The 6,801-nt window shown below is 32.4% G+C and overlaps 1 pseudogene; it reads left to right on the top strand.

Annotated features, from left to right (window-relative positions):
• The first annotated feature begins 894 nt into the window (after window positions 1-894).
• LOC120199140 lies at window positions 895-5,081 on the top strand (annotated as a pseudogene).
• Window positions 5,082-6,801: the final 1,720 nt, after the last annotated feature.

Raw genomic sequence — 6,801 nt, 5'->3', positions numbered from 1 at the left:
TGAAATACATAATTAACAAGTCAACCAAATTAGAAATTGACCTTTTTATTTATTATTTTCCATACATTGAGATTTGGATCTCAAATGCCTTTAGTTGGGAAGGAAGATTGGAAAAGAAAAAGACCCACAAATTGTTTGTTTTTCTATACTGCATAGATTAGACCCATTAAATTTAAGGTAAATTTCTTGTTTAGTATCTAAACTTTTTTTTTTTATATTTTGATACTTAAACTTTATTTATTTTTGAAATCATAATTAACATTTAGTTTAAGTTTTAAATTAATACATGTCATTAAAAAATTAACAAAATTACTAGTATGATATTTTTTTTTTATTTTTTTCAATGATGGCATTACATTATTTTATGGTGATACATTAATATCACTGTTAAATTTTTAATGAAGAATACTAAAATAAAACATAAACTAAAAGTTAGATATAATTTTTAAAAAATAATAAAAAATATTAAAATATAACAAAATTTAATAATTTAATTACTAAACATGTAGTTTACCTTGAATTTATTATTAGAATCTAACTCCTGTACTAAGTTTGTTGTTTTTAATTTAATTATGCAAAATTACAAGCAGCGGCAAAATACCAGGCACAAGGCGAAAAGGAGTAAAAAATTTAAGACGAAGCAAAGCAACAAAAAAATTAACTACAAACCCAGGCAAAGGCCAATGCAACATCGAAATAAACTATAAACCCGGGCGCAGGCCAAAGAAAGCAGAGCATAGTACAACAACTGAATTGGGTTTCAATCACTCCCCTTTTATGAATCAAATCGATCAAGGTTGTCTGTTGTATCACACGCGCCCATCCCAAATCCCACGAAGCTTGTCATTTCCATATACCCTTTAATCCTTTACAAGGAAGGAGATGGTGGCCGAGAGAGATGCACGAAAAGCCCATGCCTCCATGGCGTTGGTGCAACTATGCAGTGGAGGTTATCATGTAATTACCAAAGTAGCCCTCAATGTTGGTGTTAACCAGCTCGTTTTCTGCGTCTTCCGTGATCTTCTTGCCCCCATCGCCTATGTTCGTGAAAAGTATGACTACTTCTCGTCTCTACTTTCTTTTTATTCTGAATCAATTCTATTTTTAAAGGACCTAGAATTTTACGTTAGGCTGAATTTATAAAATTTTAGGTCGAACATAAATAGAAAATATAAAATATCTGACAATTTTAATTTTTTTATGGGGCGACTACCCCATCATCATGTTCCTATGTCTTTGCTCTAATATTTGGTTTTGAATTCATATTTGAAATTTCGATGTTCTGTTTTTAAGTTACACTCACTCCTCCACATTTTGATCGGCCTTGTATTAAGATGATTCACCGATTATATTTTCATTAAGATGATCTATTACGTTGTATGCATAGCTAAATTGATGGTATTTTTGGTTTCCTTGAAGCATGAATCCAATATATAACTTTGGGGCCGTTTTATTCCTCTTTCCTGCAGAAGGATTCGACCTCGTATGACTAAACGCCTCCTCTTGTCATTCTTCTTTCTTGGGTTAACTGGGTGAGTAGTGCTCTCTAAGACTCTAACCAGTCCTGATTGATATGTTGGAACTTTCTTTGTGCTTAATAGAACAACCTGCTAGCCAACTTATCTAGTTTCCATTACTGGGATAGGATATTTGGCAACCAGCTTTTATTTCTCATTGGTCTGAGCTACACAAATCCAACTTATGCTGCTGCCATACAGCCTTCAATTCCAGTGTTCACCTTTCTCTTGGCTGTGGTGATGGGGTAATGGAAACAAATATTTTTATTTTTTTGATAACGGTTCATTTCTATGTTTCTTATAAACTAAATGCATATATTTTGATGTCTGTTACTTTTTGCCATGTTTTTATGGAACACTACGTGCAGTACAGAAAGAGTGAATTTGCAAAAGACTGAAGGTCAAGCAAAGGTTGGAGGTACTCTAATCTGTGTTTCTGGTGCAATATTAATGGTTCTGTTTCGTGGTCCAGCTTTGATCGGACAGAAAGATGCATAATTTTCTCAATACGACATAAGTGCCAGGGTCAACCAGAACCTTCTGAATGGCTTGTGTCTTGTTTTCTAGAGTTTGGTCTTGAATATTGGCATATTGGAATTCTATGCTTGATGGGGAACTGTATGTGCATGGCTGTTTTCCTGGCCATTCAGGTATGCCTACATGATCATATGATAAATTTTGGGACGGTTGTTAACTATTTTCTTTTTTACCACTTCTATTCACTAGTATTCTTGTAGGATTTTTTCAATAATTGCATAGCAAAATGTATCAGTGCAAAGTTTTTCCATGTAAATGCTGTTCTTTGCTTGTGGTAGATTAAACCATATCTTATTTGCCTGAGGGAACATACAGAGATATCTGTTTTAGGAAAATAAAAGGAAAATAGCCTATGCAGCCGTGAATATAATTTAGTTTTCTTGTGTATTTTCTTGTAATTTAGTTTTAAATTATAGTAAAGGCTCCGTTTTTAACAATTCCAGGCTCCGGTGTTAGCCAAGTATCCTGCAAACATTTCTTTCACGGCCATTTCCTATTTCTTTGGTGCCGTATTGATGGTATCAACATGACCAACGAGTCGACAGAATGGAGGCTGACACGGTCTGAGCTTTTTGCAATCTTATATGCTGTAAGTTTCTTGTGATTTTTTTTACATCATCTCCGTTCATAAAAAGGTTATCGTGTGCTTGTTTTAAAAATTTTTGGTTCAATGCTAGATATGCTAGTTCAATGATCAAGACGGAAGCTCGGTTCCATTTTTTGTTTAGTCATTGTAGCAGGTGAAAGTGAAGGAAACGAATTAATGTAACCATCTAATTGAAGAATTAGTGTTCTAAGTTAAATCGATTTGTCAATTAGGTGTTCGGAAGAGAATCTTAATATACTGAATTGGAAGAAGAAACTATAAATGGTTAATATAGCAACACCATTGACCCTTTTCTTTTTCAGAGATACACTTTCTTGAGAGAGAAACAGTAAGTGGAAATAAATTGAAGGAAAGAGTAAGAAACTTATGGTAAAAAAGAGAGATTGGCTTTCTCTAAATGTGTAAACATTATGTTTGATTGAACTAATCTTTGCCGCCCTTGGGGTATCTAATAAGGATTTTAGAAGCTACCTATTAGGGGTTGTTAGGTTCGGGGAATGTGAGATTCCCATGGGAATGGAATCTACATTCTCATGTTTGGTTGGCCGGGAATCTCATTCCCGGTAATGTTTTATTATCAATAGTGAATTTTTTGGAGTATATTACCGGGAATGTTATTACCCCTTTCCTTAGGTATTGTTGGATTACTGGCGTTTTGGACTAAAATGCCCTTAATTTTTTTTTCAAAAATATCCTTCTGTCATTGAATAATAAAAATTCTACGAAAGTTAAATTACAAATTTATCTTTAAACTATTTTAGATTTACAAAAAAAAATATATAATTAAAATTTTATATGAAGTTCGGGGGTTAAAATAAAATTTTGCTCTTTCATTAAACCTTTTTATATTTTCAATTTTGTAAAAAAAAAAATTACATAAATTTTATGAATTTAAATTTTTAAAAAAAATATATAAATATTTTCCAACTTGTTTAAAAAACAAATATATAATAAAGACAATTTAGTCAAATATACATTTCAATAATATTTTATTTCTTTAACCAAACACGATAATCTTACATTCTTGCTAAACCAACCAAACACAAAATATAACATTCTCAGTAATCATATTCCTTTGTAATCTTTTATTACCACTGGTAATCTTACATTCTGTGAACCAAACGCACCCTCAAGGATGGTGGAAATCCCTTCTGGTCCTGAATAAAGGGAAAACCTTTTAGAATAGAGGCTCCATGAGAGTAATAATAATGCGATGTTTAGGACCGTAAATGAGACGAAATAGATTGCGATCTATTTGAGTTCGACTTGGTCAAAGCTCAATCAATACTCGAATCAAATAGACCCGACTTGAGCTCTTAATGAGTCAAAGCGAGCTAATTGATACGCGACACAAAAAGCTCATGAGCAACTCAAAAAACTAAAATACTAAAATTTTAATTTTAAAATTAAATTATGAATAATATTAATATTTATATGTTATTACTTTTTTTAAAAATACAATATAAGACTTTCATGTACTTGAGGTTCAGGTTCGAACTTGAGTTCAAACTTGAATTGAGCTCGAGTTTGAGCTTCAATCAAACTAAGTCTGATAATGTTTCGAGTTCAAGTTTTTTCGAGCTCCAGTCGAGCTTTAATTTTTGATTTCGATTCAAACGTGAAAATTTTAAGCTCGTGAGTTTTCGAGTTCGAGTCGAGTTTCATTTCTTGATTTCGAGTTCGAGTCGAGTTTGGCAATTTTAAGCTCGTGATCTTTCAAGTCGAGTGAGTCTATCTCATCTTTAAACATTTCGAGCCGAGTCGAGCTCAGTTTAAACTTTTCGAGTTGAGTTGAGGTCAATAATACTCAAGCTTGACTCGATTCGACTCGATGTCCTTCGTATCTTAAATACTTAGCTGCCTACCAAATAGGTAAAACGATAAACCAAAAGCTATGCCAATTTTTGTTTTCTTCAGGGAATTGTTGCATCTGCTCTTAACTATGGACTCCTGACTTGGTCGAATAAGATCCTGGGGCCTTCTTTAGTTGCTCTTTATAATCCACTTCAGCCTGCAGCATCGGCATTTCTGTCGAGAGTTTTCCTTGACAGTCCCATTTTTTTGGGAAGGTTTTATTTCTATCTCTTCTTCTACAAAGTAGAACTTAATTGCTAATCAACTATGAAAATAACACTTACTTTTCATGCTTCATCTATAGTACTAAAAAAAAAAAGCTGTTGTGAACTTGTTTTGTTTTCTTTTGTTATGGTAACAGTGTGCTTGGAGGTTTTCTAATTATTATTGGTCTCTATATGGTCACTTGGGCGACCTACAAAGTACGGCACACTGCTACAGGGATGATACCTCACGTCATTTGGTCTTCCGAACCTCTCATTCACAAAGATGCATCGGTTAACAAGAACCCGTACCACAGAGAACACATTTTCTCTTCCGTTCTGTCTGCGAAGCCCGTCGATTAACTTTGTAATCCGGTTGGGTGTAAAGCTTCCATGAGCTCTTTTCCGATTGGTACGTTTACTGAGATCAAATAGTGTCACTCGGAATTTGTAACCTTTTGATGTTAGATAAATTTAGTTCCTTCTACCTTCATGTCTTAATATGTTGTGAGAAATGCAGTTTTTTCAGGACGTCGGTAATTTATACACAATAAAAATTTAGTACTTTTTGGGTTGGTAATGCAACTAAGTAGAGTGCTCCATTGAAGGCCTAATGTATAAGGAAGATGGAGATTGTGCAAGAACACGATGAATGGTATTGCAACAGCTCCTGACCTTAGAGGAATCATTCTTAATTTGACTGGTGGTCGTAACCTTCAAAAATAATTTATGCTCGAAACAAATTTTACAGTAGTAGTAAACAGGGTTGAATCCATATAAAGTAGTGTTAGATTAATCTTTTAAAAAATAAACAAGAAAGTGAAAGAGGGGTTTGTTTAATGTGGATTAAATTAAAAAGATTTAATAGAAAGAAGTAATTCAAAATAAATTAAAATTTAATGATAAGAAAATATCTAGTAAATCACATAATTTAATTCATGGTTCAATCATTGGTTTCAAAGTAAGCTTAGAATAGGTTGGTTATAGTTACCCGGAAGCTCTAATAACCTAATATCTTTTAGATTCTCAATAATAACAAAGACGCAAAAATGATTAATTCTCTTGTTGATTAGACTATCCCACAAAGGCACACCTAGTATTTAGTTTTATCAACAACTTTATAAACTTTATAAATTAAAGAGACCCAACCCTAGTTAACTATCTCACACCGGCGTGAATGATTCAAGCTAGATCTTATATCTTCATAACTTGTTCTTAGGGTATTTTGCTACTTTTATTAAAATCTGTCAAGATTATATATAGAAAGATTTAAATTGACAATATAAAAATTTAATAAATTGTAAATTGGTAAGTTCGTGTAATTCACAAATCAATAATTAACAAATAAAATAGAAGATATAAAAATAATCAAAAAGAATAAAGAATATAAAGATCAGAGAGTCTAAAAAATCCTTAAATTAAAAACCTTAATTAGATAAACGAGTTTTGGAACTCATGAAAAAGGAAAAATATAAGAAATGAAAAGAATGTTTAAAAGAGGTGTCTCTCTTCTTCTCGTAATGATCTGTTTATATAATAATGATCATCCCTATTAGATATAAGTTTTGCAACTCATGAAAAAAAAAAAATCTAAGAAATGTTTAAGAGAAGTGTCTCTCTTATCGTAATGATCCTTTATATAGTAATGACTAGATTATATCCTTTTGACTTATCCTGATTCTATTACAAAATAAAGATAGAGTTCCAATGGAAGTAGGAATATATTCATCCATTTTCTCTTTAAGTATCCAAATTTCATCAAAATCTTCAATTTTTGATCGGCAACATGAGTTCTTATTAAAAGGTAATACTTCCAAAACCCAAAAAAAATGATCTCATTAAAAACCTCTCTAGTCCTAATGGAGAAAAAGAGTACCCTCGACTCGAATTACAGAAAAAAAAAATAACATCAATCCATAGCAAAGACGAAGTCTCGACTAGGTGCGAATCGAATATAAAGTAGGAAAGAGTATAAGGTAATTTATAATCCCAAAACTACTCCTCCAAGAAGATCACTATCACCACGCCTTGAACAGATGGCACCAATTCAACTATGCTTTTGCTAACTGAATTGTAATGGTCG

This window comes from Hibiscus syriacus, unplaced genomic scaffold (genome assembly GCF_006381635.1).
Source record: "Hibiscus syriacus cultivar Baekdansim isolate YM2019G1 unplaced genomic scaffold, ASM638163v2 tig00005377_pilon, whole genome shotgun sequence".
Lineage (NCBI taxonomy): Eukaryota > Viridiplantae > Streptophyta > Magnoliopsida > Malvales > Malvaceae > Hibiscus > Hibiscus syriacus.
The sequence above is the reverse complement of the archived record's forward strand: the minus strand, read 5'-3'. Positions and strand labels throughout refer to the sequence as shown.